This window comes from Pinus tabuliformis, chromosome 1_1 (assembly GCF_031772625.1).
Source record: "Pinus tabuliformis cultivar Carrire ecotype Pingquan chromosome 1_1, CPIR1, whole genome shotgun sequence".
NCBI lineage: Eukaryota > Viridiplantae > Streptophyta > Pinopsida > Pinales > Pinaceae > Pinus > Pinus tabuliformis.
Window position 1 is genome coordinate 126,560,046 of NC_142297.1, and position 11,747 is coordinate 126,571,792.

An 11,747-nucleotide genomic window follows, 5' to 3' on the forward strand; every position below is an offset into this window, starting at 1 on the left:
TGGCAGATATATCTTGTGCTCTGTGAATGAATTTGTACAACAGATAACAGCATATTCAAATAAAGATTTAGGTTTGGATCAACCTCAAGTAGCAGCGTTATTGATCATGATATTGGCAGCAGAAGTCTCAAATGTAGGAATCCGCTTTCAAATCCCAAAAGAGGTGGTTTCATAGGCGAAATATTTCCATGGAAAGTTCATTAGTGGCTCTGGGATCAACTGTAACTGTAAAAATGCAGAGTCCACCTTCAGACGATTGGCGGAAGAGCTCAGAAAACAACAATTATGAAAACTTGATTGCGTCCAGTTCTATAGTTCCATATCAGGACGAGGGAATCTCTGAAGTACTGGGTTATGCTCTACAAAGTAGCACTGAGGTGATCCCCAAGAACTAGCATTATTATTTGTCCATTATTATAAAGGAGATGTACTTGAAGATTTGCCTGGACTTGTTGATTTCACTGTAATGTTGAATCTAAATGATAAACAGAGAGGAGCATTGAGCAAGGCATAACACTTGGTGGGAAATAGAGTGACTATAGATATAATGTCTTCAGCAGTCGGCATACATCCTTCACCTGAAGGAGAGAATCCTTCGGGATGATTAGAGCCCAACGTGACTAATATTGGGATTACTCTTAACAATGTTAATGCAGATCCAAATGATGGAGTGAAAACGAAGTTTGTTCTTGACATTTTGTCCCTCTGTGAGACAAATAAGGAGAAGACTACTTTTACTCCTTGTTTGGAGGCCATACCTCACGTGAAGTCTGCCGATGGTGATATACAGACGAAGCCATTCTTGGATGCCTGCAAGCTTGTGTTACTAGTCATTGACAAGTTTGGCACTGCTATGGCTCTTGTGAAGGCTGATGTTGTTGGCAACATTTCGAGATTAAATATGAAACAGGGTCCTTCCGTGAAAAGTTTGATATATGAGATTGTGCGTAAGGAGATTTGAAGAAAAACAAAAAGCCAAACTATAGCTTGTTATGCGTAGCATAAAAAAAAAAAGCAACAGTGTGTAAATTCAGAAAATCTTGATTGGGAAATATGTTCGGCCTTAGGAAGCAGCAGTCCAGGCCTGTCATGATATGGTGCCACCTGATGCAGTTGAAACATCACTAAAGCAGTTGGTGAATCATCGAGCTCGTATTGAGATGATTGCTGTTGGTTTAAATATTGTAAGGGAAATCTGTCTACGAATGCCATTATTGATGACTGAGGATTTACTTCGTGACCTTACCCTGTATACGAAGTCTCATGAGAAAGCAATATCATCAGCGGCTCATTGGCATCTTCAAACAGATATGCCCATCATTATTGGATAAGCAAGATTGTAGGGGGGGTCGATTTCCATCCGATATATGCGGTGGATTTATTCCAGATTTCCAAAATCTTCTCCTAATTGCGGTAAAATGGCCAACGCATTTCCGGACATTTGCGGGGCAGTTGCAAAGTGGCAGGGAACAAGATTCGATTGCCCATAATTGTCTTCACCAATGGAAATTGACACCTGTAATGCCACTAATGCCACCGCTTCATCAGTTTTCAACAGTTCGAGTAGAAGAAGGAGCGCATTTTTATTTTCAGAGGAGCTGATTGTTTTCAGTTAGTTTATTTATTAATAATGATAAAATCAATTCCTGGTCTTGGGGTCGATGGTTTTTCCCCAGCTGTGTTTATTTGATATATTAAAAACAAAATCATTTGTAAAGAGAGAGGGGAGATTTTCTGAGTGCTGAGTGCTGGAACAGAGCTTTCATTGTACAGTTTTTGGCAGAGAATTTAATGGAATTTCACAGCTCTGTTTGCTGAGATTCATGTGGTATGACAATTTAACATTAGTTTTTCCTCTGTTACATATGTAAACCGTTATGTTTCATTTCATTTCATGATCATTTCTAGCTGAACAAATGAAGTGTTTAGGTAGGAATTCATAGTATTATATGCTCCTCCTATAAGTTTGTTCACGTTCGATGTTTTCTTCTGTTTGACAAGGATTCATCTCCTATGCCCTTGTCAGCTCCTCACCAGTCTTGCCATCTCATTTAAAATCTAGATTTGGTGTTAAATTGCTTGCCTACCTTGCCTCAGTTGATAATCTGTGTAGTCATTATATTTCTCTGTTCAAGCTGTGATTTTGCCCATGCAGCCCAGAAAAGCCCCGTCATTTAATTAAAAACCCCAAATCAAACTTCCTTATCAGTTTACTAGCCTAATATCAGTGTTCCTAATTGGGTCAGCTCATCCTATTGAAAGATCTACCGAGTTTGACCGGAGAGAGCCTTCTCATACCCCGTAGGGCTAGCTACGAGGTGAAATGGTTTGATGTTGCCTTGAAGGTTTACCTTCCTCAGCCTAGGGTGAAATCTCAAGCGTCTAACATAGTGGCGACCATACTGGGGAGAACATTCAACTTGTTGATTGTTTTGTCCCGGTACATGCAATCAAGGTGTAGATCTGATGCTGATGGTGGACAGCTGTCAGACACTTATGCAGGCTGAACCATTCACCCGGCGACTCCAATTCGATCCGGACATTCCAGTGCCTGTTGATCTGTTCATGCAATGGTAGGGTATGTGGCAAACCCTGCACTTTGTGAAGCTCTAGATGGCGTTAGAGAGTGGTTAGCGGATATTGAAACTAATGAAGAATTTTTCAGTGACTTCTTTCAAAGTTTGAAATCTCCGGAGTTCTCTCCTGAAGCTAAAGTTGCTACCTGTGAGTTAATTATTGAAAAACTTGAAAAGGAGATTCAAGATTTAGATGAGCAGAGCCAGTCTTATGATTTCCAAGACCCTAAAAAGTTCTTGAAAATCCTCCTTCCTTCACAACAAGCAATAACAGACTTGCCTATAGAGGTATACATTGACAATGTGCAGCTGGAAGCATGTGTTGCAGAGTTGGGGCAGCCAACAGAGTTCGGTGTCCGTGATCCTATTGCGGTATACATGGACACATTTTTCAGTTTGATTGATAAATCAGGCTGTCTTTTCCGTGACCAGGGTCATTATGAGCATGAAGGGCTGCCAACATCTGCATCTGTGACTTCGTGGCAGCATGCTCAAACGGCATCATTTTCTGGTTTACTCGAATGGTTAATATGGCATTTTAGTATTACCTGATCTAGTGTTTATACAACAAAGTAGGGTAGTTTTGTAAATAAATAAGTAGCCATAAGGGCAACATCTTGTTTTAGTTTGCTTGAAGATTGTTTGAGTTTAGTTTCAGTTTGAAAATAAGTCAAGAGTTGTGTTGATGATGACTCCATTGCCCAATGGATGGAGGCACTGTCTGCTCTCCCAAAGTTCTGCGGTTCTTGGCACCTCCAGGAAGCTGCAGCTGCCATCCCAAATGGAGCCGATGTTAGACTCCGTCTCATGTTAGAGATTGATTCTTCTTCAAAACAGGGTTTTGAAGAAGAAATCATTTAAATGTTGCTTTTTAGATTATGTAATTTATTCTCCAGCTCTAGATTATGTAATTTGTTCTTCAGCTATCCAAAAGGCAGCAGTGACTTCAAACTCCTATCCCTGCACAAACAAAACAAAACATGATCAGTAATCAGAGGCATTACAGCAGTATCTCATTCTGCACTGAAATAAGATTTGGGAAAAGGTCCAAGGTGGTCAGTGCGCATATGTCAGCCTGGTGAAACAGATTCCTTTCCCACCAAAAATAGCAGTAGGAAGTCGGGCCTATTCAAAGACGGTAATAGATGCGGAGGTTGCTATCAGGGCTGTTGGGTATTTATGAAGTTTGGTGCAGTCTTCATCACAAACTAGCTCATTATATGTTTAAGAAGGGGCCACTACTTCCTTTACTGGTTCGTTGTCATTATTGAATACAAAGATGGAGATGGCGGTGTTGGAGTAGTCAATTTAAAAGAGGGCAAACTCTGATACATGGCAGAGGATTAGATCTTCTCACTCTTAGCGCTGTTGGAGCTTTTCTTCATGGAGTTGAAGATGAATTCTCAGAGGAAAAAACACATGCATATGTTTCTTGGTATGTTCGACGACATCAACTCTGATATACGTTCCGCAGCAAGGAAATTTCTTGGTCGAATAAAGCTACCCAGCATATCTATGTTTAAAATGACAATTGAAGCCCTTATGACTAATCTGGACAAGCATCCCCAGGATGAGCAAGATATTATCTCTGTTATGTATTGCATGGGCAAAAGCCATGGCACATATATCTTGTGCTCTGTGAATGAATTTGTACAACAGATAACAGCATATTCAAATAAAGATTTAGGTTTGGATCAACCTCAAGTAGCAGTGTTATTGATCATGATATTGGCAGAAGAAGTCTCAAATGTAGGAATCCGCTTTCAAATCCCAAAAGAGGTGGTTTCATAGGCGAAATATTTCCATGGAAAGTTCATTAGTGGCTCTGGGATCAACTGTAACTGTAAAAATGCAGAGTCCACCTTCAGACGATTGGCGGAAGAGCTCAGAAAACAACAATTATGAAAACTTGATTGCGTCCAGTTCTATAGTTCCATATCAGGACGAGGGAATCTCTGAAGTACTGGGTTATGCTCTACAAAGTAGCACTGAGGTGATCCCCAAGAACTAGCATTATTATTTGTCCATTATTATAAAGGAGATGTACTTGAAGATTTGCCTGGACTTGTTGATTTCACTGTAATGTTGAATCTAAATGATAAACAGAGAGGAGCATTGAGCAAGGTATAACACTTGGTGGGAAATAGAGTGACTATAGATATAATGTCTTCAGCAGTCGGCATACATCCTTCACCTGAAGGAGAGAATCCTTCGGGATGATTAGAGCCCGACGTGACTAATATTGGGATTACTCTTAACAATGTTAATGCAGATCCAAATGATGGAGTGAAAACGAAGTTTGTTCTTGACATTTTGTCCCTTTGTGAGACAAATAAGGAGAAGACTACTTTTACTCCTTGTTTGGAGGCCATACCTCACGTGAAGTCTGCCGATGGTGATATACAGACGAAGCCATTCTTGGATGCCTGCAAGCTTGTGTTACTAGTCATTGACAAGTTTGGCGCTGCTATGGCTCTTGTGAAGGCTGATGTTGTTGGCAACATTTCGAGATTAAATATGAAACAGGGTCCTTCCGTGAAAAGTTTGATATATGAGATTGTGCGTAAGGAGATTTGAAGAAAAACAAAAAGCCAAACTACAGCTTGTTATGCGTAGCATAAAAAAAAAAGCAACAGTGTGTAAATTCAGAAAATCTTGATTGGGAAATATGTTTGGCCTTAGGAAGCAGCAGTCCAGGCCTGTCATGATATGGTGCCACCTGATGCAGTTGAAACATCACTAAAGCAGTTGGTGAATCATCGAGCTCGTATTGAGATGATTGCTGTTGGTTTAAATATTGTAAGGGAAATCTGTCTACGAATGCCATTATTGATGACTGAGGATTTACTTCGTGACCTTACCCTGTATACGAAGTCTCATGAGAAAGCAATATCATCAGTGGCTCATTGGCATCTTCAAACAGATATGCCCATCATTATTGGATAAGCAAGATTGTAGGGGGGGTCGATTTCCATCCGATATATGCGGTGGATTTATTCCAGATTTCCAAAATCTTCTCCTAATTGCGGTAAAATGGCCAACGCATTTCCAGACATTTGGGGGGCAGTTGCAAAGTGGCAGGGAACAAGATTCGATTGCCCATAATTGTCTTCACCAATGGAAATTGACACCTGTAATGCCACTAATGCCACCGCTTCATCAGTTTTCAACAGTTCGAGTAGAAGAAGGAGCGCATTTTTATTTTCAGAGGAGCTGATTGTTTTCAGTTAGTTTATTTATTAATAATGATAAAATCAATTCTTGGTCTTGGGGTCGATGGTTTTTCCCCAGCTGTGTTTATTTGATATATTAAAAACAAAATCATTTGTAAAGAGAGAGGGGAGATTTTCTGAGTGCTGAGTGCTGGAACAGAGCTTTCGTTGTACAGTTTTTGGCAGAGAATTTAATGGAATTTCACAGCTCTGTTTGCTGAGATTCATGTGGTATGACAATTTAACATTAGTTTTTCCTCTGTTACATATGTAAACCGTTATGTTTCATTTCATTTCATGATCATTTCTAGCTGAACAAATGAAGTGTTTAGGTAGGAATTCATAGTATTATATGCTCCTCCTATAAGTTTGTTCACGTTCGATGTTTTCTTCTGTTTGACAAGGATTCATCTCCTATGCCCTTGTCAGCTCCTCACCAGTCTTGCCATCTCATTTAAAATCTAGATTTGGTGTTAAATTGCTTGCCTACCTTGCCTCAGTTGATAATCTGTGTAGTCATTATATTTCTCTGTTCAAGCTGTGATTTTTCCCATGCAGCCCAGAAAAGCCCCGTCATTTAATTAAAAACCCCAAATCAAACTTCCTTATCAGTTTACTAGCCTAATATCAGTGTTCCTAATTGGGTCAGCTCATCCTATTGAAAGATCTACCGAGTTTGATTGGAGAGAGCCTTCTCATACCTCGTAGGGCTAGCTACGAGGTGAAATGGTTTGATGTTGCCTTGAAGGTTTACCTTCCTCAGCCTAGGGTGAAATCTCAAGCGTCTAACACACTCCACAACAAAATGGTGTAGCTGAAAGGAAAAATCGCACCTTAAAGGAAATGGCTAATTGTATGCTGCAATCTAAAGGACTCAGTCTTAGTTTTTGGGCCGAAGCAATTAATTGTGCAAATTATATAATCAATCGTACTCCTACTAAGGTTCTAAAGAATATCACTCCAGAAGAAGCTTGGAGTTCCATTAAACCAGATGTAAGTCACTTTCGTGTTTTTGGAAGTGAAGCATGGGCCCATATTCCAGATGAAAAGCATAAAGCTTTAGAACCTAAGAGTGAGAAATGTACTTTTGTTGGATATTCTGAAGATGTAAAAGGTTATAGACTTATTCCATTTAAGTCCAAAAATGTTATCATTAGAAGAGATGTAAAATTTGATGAAAATAAATCGGCCTGCGAGCCTAGTCCGGCGGATGTGCCACCTCTTCCTATCTCTTCTACTTTTGAAAAAATTTCTTCTTCAGATGATGAAAGTGAGGATGATAATCCTCCCCCACCTTCTCAGGATCCTCAACTTCCAAGATGGGTCCGTGCTACTCGGGATGCAGCAGGTGATCTTGCCGGTGATCCTACAGATCAGCGACGTACACGTTCTCAGTTTGAAAGAGCCTCTTCTTTACTGGCTCAAGCTCCAGTAAATCATGATCCTGACACTTTTGCAGAAGCTTTAGGCCATCCACATTGGGAAGCAGCTATGAATGAAGAATATCATTCATTGTTGACAAATGATACATGGGATCTTGTTCCTCTACCAAAGGGACGCAAACTTGTTAGATGTAAATGGGTTTACAGAACCAAGTATGGACCAGATGGGAAAGTTGATAAACATAAAGCTCGTCTTGTTGATAAGGGTTTTTCACAGGTTGAAGGCATTGACTACACTGAAACCTTCTTCCCTGTTGCCAAAATGAACTCTATCCGCCTTGTTCTTTCCCTTGCTGCCTCTTTAAAATGGGAAGTCCATCAGATGGATGTTAAATCTGCCTTCTTGCATGGGGACTTGCATGAAGAAATCTATATGGAACAACCCATTGGCTTCATCCAAACAGACTCCAGCCTTGTATGTCGACTTAAGAAATCTCTCTATGGTCTCAAGCAAGCTCCTCGGGCTTGGTATGCCAAAATGGATAGCTTTCTTTTAGAATCTGGCTTTTCTCGGTGTTATTCTGACAATACTGTCTACACCAAGAAAGTGGGCAACTCTCTTATCATCCTTGTTCTTTATGTTGATGATCTTATTCTTACTGGTAGTGATCCCAACCTTATCAACCATGTGAAGTCCAGCCTTAAAAAGAAATTTGAAATGACAGACTTAGGACACTTACACTATTTTCTCAGTCTTCAAGTCTTGCAATCCAAGGAGGGTATTTCCCTTTTCCAGTCCAAGTATGCTTGTGATATTCTTCGTCATTTTCACATGGAAGACTGTAAGCCAGCCCCTTCTCCCTTTCAGTCTGGAGTCAAACTTTCAGTCTCTTGTACTTCTCCTGAAGTTGATGCTACCTTATACCGTCAACTTGTAGGAAAACTCTTGTATTTAACCCATACTCGTCCTGATCTTTCCTTTGCTGTTGGCCTTGTTGCTCGTTTTATGCAAAACCCCCGTGAAAGTCATTGGAAAGCAGCCAAAAGAATACTTCGTTATGTTCGAGGTACAGTACAGTTTGGGATTCATTACAGTGCCAAAGCAGCTCCTCTATTAGTTGGTTTCACTGATTCTGATTGGGCTGGTGACCCTAATGATCGGAAGTCTACTGCCGGTTATGTCTTCACTCTTGGTTCAGGACCTATTACATGGGCTTGTAAGAAACAGGCTGCCATTTCTCTTTCGTCAGCAGAAGCAGAGTATCGTGGTGCCGTGGAAGCTAGTAAGGAAGCCTTGTGGCTTCGTCAGATCCTATCAGAGTTTGGCTTTGAGCAGCAGCATCCAACCACAGTTTGGTGTGATAATCAAAGTGCCATTCAGCTATGCAAAGATCCAGTCCAGCATCAGCGCAGCAAACACATTGAACTACACATGCACTTCATCAGAAAGCTCATTCATGACCATGTTCTTGAAGTGCAATATTGTTCAACAGATGATCAGGTTGCAGACATCTTCACAAAGGCTCTCACAGAGGCGAAGTTCACTAAACTTCGATATATGCTTGGAGTTCAGGAAGTTGTCACTAAGGGGGGATAGGCTCTAGTGCCTCCTTCCTTCTCCTATTGTGTCATATTTGTAAATCCTTCAATCCTATCCCAAGTTGTTCTTAAGGGGGGATGTTAGGATATTCCGACACATAGGAAATAGTTAAGTTCAACTTGGTCTAGTATAGAGTTAGGTAAAGTGTGTTTCTTTACCGTTGTACATTTTGTAACTTACAATCCGACGGTCACGATATGTAGTGATCCGACGGTTCACTCTCTCCTCGGTATTACCGACACTTGATCCGTGGCTTGACACCCGATTGGTCCATGAGTTCTATTTAAAGCGCATGGAGGGTCATTGTTCGGGTAATCCGTGCATGAGAGAAGCTTATGTAAATTTTCATTCTTTGATTAATAAATTGCCAGTAGTAGCCACGTTGGTGCAGGCCGTGGACTGTTTCCCTCTTTGAGGGTTTTAACCACGTCAAAAATACTGGTGTATTGATCTGTGATCTGGTTGTGAGCGGTGTCCTTTTGGTGTTCTTTCTGAGGAACTTACCCTGTAAATTCCTACAGCTAGAAGAATCTTACTAATGCTAACTGCCCTAGATACTTCAACAAGTTGACCTCAATTCATCCTTTCCCATTACCACCTATGCAAGTACCCCATAAATCCATTCCCATTCAATTACTCGCACAACCATTTCAGATCCCCAACAATAAAATACCTCATTCCACTTACTATTCTGAGGTACAAAATATTCAAAAAACTCCTTTTGATCTAAATGATATTAATCTTAGACTAGGAACAATATTGCAAAAAGAGGATTCTCCAGCTTTCATTAAAGAATAACATCTATAAGAAGAAGATTCATATGAGGTCCAAGAAGGATGGATGTTTGTTGATGAAGAACACATATTGGAACTTGAGATTGAAGATTTTATTACATGCATATCTCCATATTATATAAACAGGGATCACATCTTCGAAGACTTGCATGGCATGATAACATAAGGCATTGAACAAGGAAGCCAAGGAAGACAAGATTACATTGAATCTTGGTTTAAGATAGTTATTGGACCCCAATACTCAATTTTTTAATCTTTTTTGAAATCATCTCAATCAAGGCAACTAGTCCCTCATATATTGGTATATATCAAAGCATATCTTTTAAACCTACATATGTGTTTATTTGTCATCATGTGATTCAAATCGTTCCATTGGAAGTATTCCTATACTTGAACGAGATTTTATTTTTCAAGTAGAATAGGATTTGTTAAAACCAATTTACTAGCACAATTGGACATGAGTTTTGCTTGAAAACCAGGAAATTGGTGAGAAAATTTCATAGAATTTCATAACAAGTACAATTTCATGATGGTTTCAATCATTTATTATGGTTCTTCAAATAATTTTTGGTTCTATGCTTAAGTTCATCGATGTATGATTTCTCAAGGCCCACCTTCCAACATATCTTATCTCATCAACTTCAATTCCCTATCTGGGACCAATATCAGAGATTATTTTGAGTGCCTTGAAGTTTGCATACATCAATGTCAAGCCTCCTCGTTGACAACACAAGAAATAAAACAATGTCTCTTGATTGTCAGATCTTGCAGGTGACTCGAATTTAACACATTAATTCGTACCTATCAAGATGCACCCAAGTACCTTGACACTCATTTACATTATTGGTGAGTTGTGTCAGATTAGTTAATGATTTTCATCAGTGATCAGTAATCCAATGATTTCTTTCCATGCATGACTTCGACACGTTCATTCGCATGGTAAGAATTGTACCATGGATTTTGGTTTTGATGAAGACTATTGTAGAGTCTCCAAAATTTCTTCAAAATATCATCCACTTTCACCTTTATCGCCACCATTTCACTCACATGTCACAACTCCATAGCCATCTAATGTTTCATTAGCCTCCATTTTCATAATTATATGGGTTACCTTTGTGTTTTCCAAAAGCTAATGATTTCTAGTATTATAAGTGAATTAAATGGTTAAAACTTAGAAAAATGACATATACTTTCTAATACTTAAAAGTGGTTTGAGTTTCATGACATGTGTAGGTCATTTGGAAGCTTCCAAGGCACCCTTATGTGGCCTCCAATGATCAAATTCGAATTCCCTTCAAGATATGGAAGAAGATTTGGATAAAGGTCAAAGAGGATATGTGTCTCATCATTACCTATTTGAATTGTTACTCTATGAGATTTTCTAGAGATCTAGGGAGAGAATAATGGACCTCCATTAATGAGGTAGCCTCTTATGTTTTTGTATAAGTAGGAGAACCTTCTCCTTTCAAAGGCATGTGTAAAGTTGGGGAAATGATCATGTTTAGAATATAGAATTTGGATTTGGCACCATGCTCATGAGTGATGTTCACTTTGATTTGGTTATGCTTGCATTTGGAGCCTCTCAACTTTCCATCTCTCATGCTTTTGGATTGGCCACCGATAATGTGTGAGATTTATTATTTTTCATAGATTAAGATTTATTGCTTTCATAGATTAAGATTTATTCTTTCATATCTTTTCCTTTGTGAGAGTTTAAGAGTGATTGTTTCTATTTGATTTCTACCTAGAGGTTAAGAGAGATTGTTTTTATTTGCTTTCTACCTAGAAGTTAAGAACAATTGTTTTTATTTTCTTTCATATCTTTTCCTGTGTGAGAGGTTAAGAGTGATTGTTTTTATTTGCTTTCTACCTAGAGGTTAAGAGCGATTGTTTTTATTTTCTTTCTACCTAGAAGTTAAGAGCAATTGTTTTTATTTTCTTTCATATCTTTTCCTGTGTGAGAGGTTAAGAATGATTGTTTTTGCTTTCATTTCATGTAATTTCAATTCCGCACGTTGTACTATAATTTCTTTTGAATTGATTTTTGAATTAGAATAAGTGAATTTGGTTTGTCATTATTTGGTTTCTTAGTTAGATTGATCTAAATTGAAAGTTAATTTCTAGCATATACAATGCATGCTTGCTTCACAAGTTTTACGAAACCCCCGGATTGACAATTAAAT